This window comes from Ammospiza caudacuta, chromosome 3, assembly GCF_027887145.1.
Source record: "Ammospiza caudacuta isolate bAmmCau1 chromosome 3, bAmmCau1.pri, whole genome shotgun sequence".
Taxonomy (NCBI): domain Eukaryota; kingdom Metazoa; phylum Chordata; class Aves; order Passeriformes; family Passerellidae; genus Ammospiza; species Ammospiza caudacuta.
The window spans coordinates 119166011-119176163 of record NC_080595.1 but is presented as its reverse complement, the minus strand read 5'-3'; positions in this window follow the sequence as shown (position 1 = coordinate 119176163).

Here is a 10153-nt window from a genome sequence, read left to right as displayed (position 1 = left end):
GGGGCCAGGGCAGCTGTGCTGCTCTGCTCTGAGGGCAGGGGATCCAGCAGAGAGGCAGAACCGCCTCCCTCACCTCACCTGCTGCAGAGGCAGCCCCGGGCCCTGGTGGTTCCCGGGCTGGCAGTGCACAGCCAGGTTGTGTTAGCCCGGTTTTGTTACCCCTTGTCCCCGGGCTGCTCTCCATCCGTGGATTCCCCAGGTTTCTCTGGCTGCCGTCCCTCTCCTCCAGAAGATGAATTGCACCAACAGCTCAGATGGGCAGCAGGCCCTGGAGGAGCGCTGCCCCCTGCCCACAAACTGCTCCTTGCCGTTACCAATTTACTGAGCAAGTTCGTGTTAGGAGGAGGTCCGGTTCTGAAGGAACCAGAAGTAACAAAAGAGACCAGCTGGTCACTCAGTACTTGTTGCAGTGGTTCATTGTACTAAAAATGCTGTGTCTTCTCATTGGCACTTGTTTTATTTCAGCCTCTGTATCCCACACTGTTGAGTCCTGGTAGCAGAAGTAGCTTTAGGGTAGCAGAAATTTCTTCCTGCATATTTGATTTGTAGTCATCATTAACTCCACACATAATTTGCTGTATGAGCTAAAGAGGCTTGCTAGTGTCAGTCTAAACAGCTTTTTCTTTTTTTCTGTGGTGCGTTGTTCTTTGCTGACATGTTATGTGTCAATTGGTGCATTTTTCACTTTTGAAGTCCAGGGGGATGAACCAGGAACCAGTTGGGGTGTTCTGTAACAGTCTTGTTTATGTAAGATAGGAGAATGACCTTGCTCTGCTCTCACCTACTTCTTCTTGTCCTCAACTCCCTCACTACACTGTTAATATTCACTTTTACCCTCTTAAGCACATTTTTCAGTTGTTCTGCAAATGCCTCTGAGAACTCATTTCTTTTGTTTCTAGAAACTCAACGGGCTTTAAGGCCAGACAGCACACGATGAACATATTCTGAAACATTGTGGTGTATTTCACAGAACTACTCTAGCAGATACCTTAATAACTATGTTTTGTACAGTAACTTTTCCAGAAAGCTTGGGTTTAATATGCAGATTCTCTTTGCAATTGTTATGTAATTTCATTAACATTCTTGATAAAGATGTCAAATAGCTGCAGAGTATGGGATTCTCTAGGACAAATCCTTATTTACAATTATTTAATATCAAGCATTTAATGATTCCGCCAATGCTTGTATAACATGTGGGGCCAAAAACAAGGCCTTAGAGAAATTTATGATGTCAACAGCTACTTTTACCAAAATGGACTTGTAATTAATTAAAGAATAATATTTACAGAAAACTCTTCTCTGTGAAACCACATTGGCTGGGTCTTACTTATGATGCCCTTGGATGTCAGTTGTTGGTGTGTCTGGGAGACAGACTAAGTTGTGCTTACACTCATCACACAGTTTGTCTTTTTTTAAATATTGGCACACTTTAGTTTTGCTTTGGGGGCCTGGAGGGATTTTTTTGGAGGAGGAGAGAGAATATATTTTGGTTTGGGAGTTGTTCTGTTTTGGTTTTTCTTAATCCTTAAGGATTTCCCCATTGTTCCAAGATTTGTTAAATGTCGTTAATAATTCAGTAATTTTCATGAGATGACTTACCATCCTTCCTGCAAGTTATGCAATGCAGTAGCTTTAAGATTTAAGCTCATTTAATAATGTTGCAAAAAAATTGAGCTGTTCTGTAGAGAGGAAACTGTCACGGGGTGCACTTCCCACAGAGATAGCCGGTGCAGTTTGTCATTCCTGCCTGCATGGAACAGTGTGCTGCTGAGTGTGGCACACACAGATATCCAGTGCAGTTTGTCATTCCAGCCTGCGTGGAACAGTGTGCTGCTGAGTGTGGCACACACAGATATCCAGTGCAGTTTGTCATTCCTGCCTGCGTGGAACAGTCTGCTGCTGAGTGTGGTGTGTGAGGATGAAATCATTGCAGTCGTGCACTCAGCTCTCTCACTGTCAGCCTGGGGTGCATCCCATTAGTTCAACATTTCTCCATTGGTGAGGACTCCACACCTGTGCCAGGCCAGCTCTTCCTCTGCTTCACTGTCCTTGGAGTGACATTACCTATGAATCAAATGTGTCCCTGTGCCACTGCAGTGTTTGGGAGCAGAGCCATGGCCTGGGAGCAGCTTCTGGAGTGGCATTACCTGTAGATCAGATGCTTCCCTGTGCCGCTGCAGGTGTTTGGCAGCAGAGCCATGGCCGGGAGCAGCCTGGTCCTCGGGGCTTGCTGGGTGACCTGCCCTTGCTGGCCAGTGGAGGGTTAATGTCATCCTGGGGTGCTGTGGGACTGTTGCGGGTCATGAAACCAGCACTAAACATGACATTATTTCTCCAAGTGTTGCTTGGCTCTGAGAGCCAGCTGCTTTCAGAATTAAGTAGGTCAATCTTCTCATTAAAATATAGAGGAATGAGAGTGAGATTGGAGGGGCGGTGGCTATATTGGACAGCTCTGCTGAGACATTAATTAGCACAGTGTCCTCTTTTATACCTGCTGGATTGGGTCCAAAAACCCATCTGAGTTAGGCTCAAAGGTCTTCTAAATTGGAGGCTTCTGTTCTCAAAGAGTGCAGTTGCATTTCAGAAGCAAGCCTCTGTCTTTTTTCGGAGCAGGTAACGAAAGCCAGGCAGTTATTCGGACACTGGACCATGACCAGAACCAGAGACGGGGTCCCAGTGATTCCTGGGGAGGCAGACCCAAAGTAAAGCTTAGGAAAATCACAGCAAGTCCTGTCAGCTTTTTATCCAGTTCCTCCCCATGGCCAAGGAGGCTCTTGGTCCTCTGTGCCCCTGCAGCGTGGGCTGGTCCCTCGGCTGTCCCTGGGCACAGCCCAGGCAGGCAGAGCTGCCCCGGGCAGGACGGGTGGCACCCGTGGTGCCAGGGGGTGGTGGCCAGGACGGGTGGCACCTGTGGTGCCAGGGGGTGGTGGCCAGGACGGGTGGCACCCGTGGTGCTGTTTTTGTGGGCAGCTCCTTCACGTCACCTGAGCCCAGCCCGTGCTCAGTAAGGGCTGCAGGAAGGAGGAGGGCTCACATGCAGGGGAAGGATGTGAATGGGAGACAGACTTTGTCTGGTTCAGGTACTTGGTAAAGAGGTAAACCTCAAAGAAGATGTTTCCACACATGGAATCCTGGAACACTTGGGGTTGGAAGGTTTAAATGTCAACTTCAAATGTCACCTTTAAATATCAACCAGGCCAAGGCCCTGCCATGAGCAAGATTGTCTTCTACTAGATCAGGTTGCTCAGAACCCCATCCAACCTGACCTTGAATGCTTCCAGGGATGGGATGTTGCATACAGGTAAAGACAGTATAAAACAAAGACTTTATAAAATATCGTTTAGGCCCTACTAGTCTAGCTAAGCTAGCAGTTAGCTTGTAACTTCCCATATAAAAAATCATAAGAATGAAAGCAGTTAGCACAACAAACTATTCTAGTAAGAAAACTGTCTGCACCTGTAATAAACAAGAAATCTGTCCCATAAAAATCAAAAAACAAAATATGTGAACTAACCAAATATAGAGAGATTTAACAAACATACACCCCAGTCATTTACCAACCAATAAACTAAATATCAGTATATTGTTAGTCAATTAAGTCTAACATGGTACCTTCTAATATTTCCTACAAATATAAGCTTTGTAAATAGAGAATGGGCTTTTTCTGCATGAAGAAACTGGATCCTTCTGTTCCCAGACTGAGCCCCCCCAGCTCTCCCAGGCCTGCAGCAGCTCCGTGGCCTCCTCTGGTCCCACCCCAGCAGCTCCAGGTCCTGCCTGTGCTGGCAGCCTCAGAGCTGAATATCTTCAATCGGATTGTGCTGCAGCTGCAGCTGGAATTTCCAAAAACATTTGACAAGGCCCTGGACCTCTTTAAAAAGCAAGGCTGCCATGCATTGAGCAGGATGGTTGTCTTGTTAAGGGCCAGAGGAAGCATTTGGATGAGACATTTGGCATTTTCAGGGGAGTGAGGACACTGGGGGAACCCTACAGGGATCCACATAAACACTGGACTGTTCAAAATCTTTCCCTCATGGCACAGGAAGTAAACGGGCAGGGACTAAGGTCAGGTTTGAGGATTACATGGAGCAGTAAAAAAGAAAAGGTAACCATGAAGAAGGGCTAAAGCATCTTAGAATACTGAGTGGCTGGGAGATGAAATGGCAGATGAAATTCAGTATTACAAAATGAAAAGGGCCCAAATAGCATCTATATATTGTCCTTGCAGCCCCCCAAAGATGGTTTGCATTGGTGATCAAAATGGGGATATCCTGAAAGCCTACAGGATCTTACTGCTGATCTCCTTCCTCATCAAAACATCTTGCCATGCTACACCAAACACCATCATTCAGGACAGACTGCAGCCACCCTGGCCCTGGCCCCGGCCCCGGAGCTGCTGCAGAGCACAGGCAGAGCAGGAGGGCACCTCCACGGGCAGAGCAGGAGGGCACCTCCACAGGCAGAGCAGGGAGGGCACCTCCACAGGCAGAGCAGGAGGGAACCTCCACAGGCAGAGCAGGAGGGCACCTCCACGGGCAGAGCAGGGAGGGCACCTCCAGCCCCGTGCCCTGGCTCCACCTGCTGCCCCAGCCCCTGCCTGCTGCAGGGACAGGGCACACCCTGGCACAGGGGCTGGCTCAGAGCTCTGGGGCTGCTCTGCACCCGGGTGGGTGGCTGGGTCCAGTCTCTCCTGTCCCTGGCCACCTCCATCACCAGCCCCTGAGGCAAGGATTGCCCCGAGCAGCCCTTGAGCAGGACAGGGAGGTTCTGTGGCACCACACCCCTGCCAGGCCTGGTGCACACAGTGGCTCTCAGTCACAGGGGCTCCCAGTGCCCTGTGTCACTGTGCCAGTGCCCTGTGTCACTGTGCCCATGCCGTATCACTGTGCCAGTGCCCCGTGTCACTGTGCCAGTGCTGTGTCACTGTGCCACTGCCCCATGTCACTGTGTCAGTGCCCTGTGTCACTGTGTCAGTGCTGTGTCACTGTGCCACTGCCCCGTGTCACTGTGTCAGTGCCCCGTGTCACTGTGTCAGTGCTGTGTCACTGTGCCACTGCCCCATATCACTGTGTCAGTGCCCCGTGTCACTGTGTCAGTGCCCTGTGTCACTGTGCTAGTGCTGTGTCACTGTGTCAGTGCCCCGTGTCACTGTGCCACTGCCCCATGTCACTGTGCAGTGCCCTGTGTCACTGTGCCAGTGCTGTGTCACTGTGTCACTGCCCCGTGTCACTGTGCCAGTGCCCCGTGTCACTGTGTCAGTGCCCCGTGTCACTGTGCCAGTGCCTTGTCTCGCTGTCCCATGTCCCCGTCCCATGCCATGGAGGCACAGGCATCGCCCAGGGTTGCCCTCCTGCCCCCTTGGCTCTGCCCCAGGCTCGTGGAGCCCTGCACAGCAGGGCAGGTGGGCTCAGCACTGCATTGAGTACAAACAGGGGGCACAGCCAGGCTGGCTGCCAAGCACACGGTCTCCCCTTTCTCCAGAACCTCATCTCTGCTCCCAAATTACGGGAACAGTCAGCACAAGACAACACAAGGAGCAGATCCCAGTGCCAGTGATGCAGCTGGCAAATTACTTTGGCGCTGTCAGAAGCAATGCCAGGGAGAGGGTGTCAGGAGAATGGCAGCAAGAAAGAGGTGGAGGAGTGGCCGGAAATGAAATCCACATTCTGCAGTCTCATCCTGAGAGGACAATCAGCCCTGGACCCATGTGGGCCAAGCCAGCAGGGACTGAAGCTCTGCCCCTGACGTGGAACAGGCCATGCCAGCCTCTGCAGCAGCCACGGAGATGCTTGGCAGCTGTCAGGCATTGAAAGAGAAGCTGTCAGCACATCCCCCTCAGTTTCATAGTTTCTAGGCTAAACAACTCAGCCTAATTTAGGCTTTCACCATAAGCTGCTTTGCCCAAAACTCCCTCTTAAGGAAATTGTATTGGGTTTGCATGGCAGGGTTTTGGTAGAGGAGGGGGTTACAGGGATGGCTTCTGTGAGAAGCTTCTAGAAGCTTCCTCCACGTCCAGCAGAGCCAAAGCCAGCTGACCCCAAGACAGACCTGCTGTGTGCCAAGGGAGAGCCCATCAGCAGTGGTGGCAGTGCCTCTGGGATTTAAGAAAGGAAAAACTGTGCACAGCAGCAGCCAGAGAGAGGAGCCAGGGTATGTGAGAGCAGCAGCCCTGCAGTGCCCCAGGCCATGCAGCAGGAATGAGAGAAGGTGCCCCAGGCTCTGGATTCCCCTGCAGCCCATGGGGTCCAGGGGTAGCAGGGACCCACCCAGAGCCCAAAAAGATCCAGTCAGGAGCAGAGACCCACCTGCAGCCCATGGAGGAGCCCATGGGAGAGCGGAGGAAGAGTGTGAGGACCCTCCCCCTGAGAAGGAAGCAGTGCCAGAGACATGCTGCGATGAATTGATCCCATTCCCTGTCCCACTGCACTGCTAAGGGGCAGGAGGGAGAGAAATGGGGAGTGAAGCTAAGCTGGGCAAGACAGGAGGGTTAATGAGAATGTGGTTTTATTATTTGGTTTTATTCCTCATTGCCCTACTTTGGCTTGATTGGTAATATATTAAAGTAATTTCCCAAAATTGAGTCTGTTTTGCCCATGACAGTAACTGGTGAGTGAACTCTCCCTGTCCTTATCCCAATCCATGAGTGTATCATTATACTTTCTCTTCCCTGCCCAGCTGAGGGGGAGAGTGATGGGGCAGCTTTGATGGGCACTGGTGTCCAGGCAGGGTCAGCCCAGCTTTGATGGGCACTGGTGTCCAGGCAGGGTCAGCTTTGATGGGCACTGGTACCCAGGCAGGGTCACCTTTGATGGGCACTGGTGTCCAGGCAGGGTCAGCTTTGATGGGCACTGGTACCCAGGCAGGGTCAGCTTTGATGGGCACTGGTGTCCAGGCAGGGTCAGCTTTGATGGGCACTGGTACCCAGGCAGGGTCAGCTTTGATGGGCACTGGTGTCCAGGCAGGGTCAGCCCAGGGAGCTTCCCAGGCAGTGCCAGGTGAGTTTTCTCCCCCCTATAGCCCCAGCCCCTGACTGGACACTGAACCCAGAGGAGATCCCAGTACTAACAGGCAGGGAATGGGGCACGGAGCCAGAGCAGGGTCCTTGCAGGCTGTGCGTCCATTGCAGAGAGCCACAACCCCCCCGTTTGTATGGCAGCTGCTCACTGCAGAGCAGCCCTTGCCTTGGCAGAGGCTCAGTGTTTGCCCAGTGCTCCATTCTCTTGATGAAGAGGGCTAAGTGCCTCACATTCAGCGCTTTGTGCTTTTATCTGAGCAATAACAAATAAACTTTTTCCTAGGGGTGGGCTTTAACAGAGCTGCTCATCGACTTTAATCAGTTGTGTGCTCACTGACCATGACACTGCTGAGTGCTTTTGCTGTTGACAGACCTGTCAGATCACTTGGCTTTTCACCTTCACCAGGCTTTGGTGGCTTCATGTGCTGTAAATGAACTGGGAAAAGGCTGAGTAGTAACACTATTATGAATACATTGGCACACAGGAAACCCACATCTCAAACACCATATGCTGTCTAGTTGTCCCATACTAAAAGGGTAAAAAAGAAATTATCAGTTGTGAAAGATGACCGGGGTCTGCTGTGCTGCAAATGGTGCAGTGCAGATAGACAGCAAACTAATATTACTTGTTTCTTACAATAGAAGCTAGGAAGCACCAGAATAAGTAATTGGGCATCTGGTCTGAATGAAACAGAATAAATTACTTTTCACAGTGCACATAATTACACAGCAAAACTCTTGACTTCACAATACCCTGTGATAATAGAACGTATAAATGTCTGTTCTTGGGCAGTACTGAATTCCCCAAATCCAATTATGCAGCAGATGGTAAAAAGATGCCATCATAGGATATATAAACAAAGACAAAAGGAGGATCAGGAGTTATTAATGATCAGTGCGTATTAATGATTAGCAGATTGACTTTCCACATTTAATGAAGTTCATGAAGTGTTTATGAAGTGCTGATATCTATAGACTGGTGACAGGTCTGATCCTGTTCCTTGGCTGAGGACCATAGGGCACTTCCCTGCAGCAGCTTTATAGAAAATGTCTGTGGTTTGCTCTCCATTGTAATTATCCTCACAGGGAATCAGTGTGTTCATTCCCACTTCCATGGGAGAGAAATGGAGGACACAGCAGACAGCACACAGACTTGGCAAAGTGAGTGGGAATGAACCCTCACAGCAACTCTGGACATTTCCTTTCAGTGAACATGGAGACAGCAGCAAGGCAGCCCTGGAGAGAGGGAGGACAGGGTGGGCAGGCATGGGGCTGGTTGGGAGACAGGGTCTGGGGATGCAGGGGCAGGTCTGGCATCCACACCCTGCCCAGACCTCCTCCAGCCCAGGCAGGCACTGTTTGGGGGGCAATGCCCAGCAGGACAAGGCCAGGCAGGCACTGTTTGGGGGGCAATGCCCAGCAGGACAAGGCCACTGAGCCACTGTTTGGGGGGCAATGCCCAGCAGGACAAGGCCACTGAGCCACTGTTTGAGGGGCAATGCCCAGGCGGGACAAGGCCAGGCAGGCATTGTTTGTTTGAGGGGCAATGCTCAGCAGGACAAGGCCAGGCAGGCACTGTTTGGGGGGCAATGCCCAGCAGGACAAGGCCACCTGAGTCACAGCCACAGTTGCCAGTGACTCCCATAGGTACAGCTGGTTCACAATTGTCCATGGAAGGCTGTGGGGCAGGAAAAAAGGGCAGCCAGAATGTGGGGAAAGAGTTGCAGGAGTTTTGTGTCCCAGGAGGGGAACAGTCACAGAGCTCCAGGACCCCCCGATCAGGACCCAGATATTGCAGGTCACGTCGTGCTTTCCTAAATCTGTGAACACTCATCTCACACCAGTTAGCAGCTAACTAGAGGTTAGATTAGGGACAAAAACCCACACATCTCTTGTGGGTTTCATTTTATCAATAACATTTATACAGTACGAAGTATGGGCCAGATTCTGCACAGGCAGAATCAATCCGAACCTTTCCCAGCTGCAGACGTCAATTGCTGATGTGCTGGGAGTCCTGGCTGGTGTGTTCCTCTGGTGGGCAGAGGAAGGTGACAGCAGGGTGGTGTGATCCAGGTACAGGGGGCTCCGGCATCATGGGCAGGACGTTCTCCTGCTGCCAGCACCACCCCCAGAACCTCGGATTTGCTAGGGGCAGGCTGGGACTCCAGAGCCTGGAGGCCAGGCTATAGAGGTGAGGCTGAGATCTTGAGGCTGCTGCTGGATTTCCCCACTGAATTCTAAGTACAAGGCACTGCAAGGCATATAATACAATTTAGATGCATTAGTTCCTGATTTGTGATTGCAAATTGAATTTTGCCTGGCCAAAATCCCAAATACCCAAGTGATAATTAAATGTGTGTGGAGAATTTGCACTCTCAGTATTTATTATTTATAGACTGAACCCACAAATGCAAATGTCATCACTGCTCCCAAAGCAGACCATGCAGCCTGTGCACAGACAATCCGGAATTCCCAGGATTGTCCTAAGTGCCACAGCATGTCCTTTTCCATGGCCAGCACTGATCCAGAAGGTGTGTGAAGCCTGGAAATGCCAGCCAGCCAACAGTGATGCCTTGGGCGATCAGACACAAAATTCCCCAATCACAGCATAATTCTCACCCTGCACAAGCCATTGGGCTGCACCCTGGAGCACAGGAAAAGGACATAGAGCCTGAACCACTTTTAAGTAGTTTGGGGGGAAGGATGCAAAATAAACTGTCCCACAGTGATAATGGGCACCTGTTTCTGCTATCAAAAAAAATGGCATTGCTCACTGATACCTAACAGTGACAGCACTGAGCTTTCCAAATAACCTGTCTGAGCACTCCTGCACAGGCCAGAGCAGTGCTGGGCAAGCCAGGGATCCTTGCCTGGTGGCAAAGACAGGCAATGGAGCAGTCAACATTAACACCACAGCAAGCTCTGCAATAACCAAGTGCTTCTCACAGCAACCAAGTGAGAAGGGACCTTGCAGAGACCACATAACTGGCAAACTGTTCCTGTAAAACCACGTGCAGTCACAGTTTTACAGTTGCCAGCTCTACCCTTGGCTCGCCTGAAGTTCCTTCCCCATAATGCAGACAGAGGGAGAAGAAGCTTTGGAACAGGGCTCTGCTGGGAAAGCAGGATCAGGCTCAC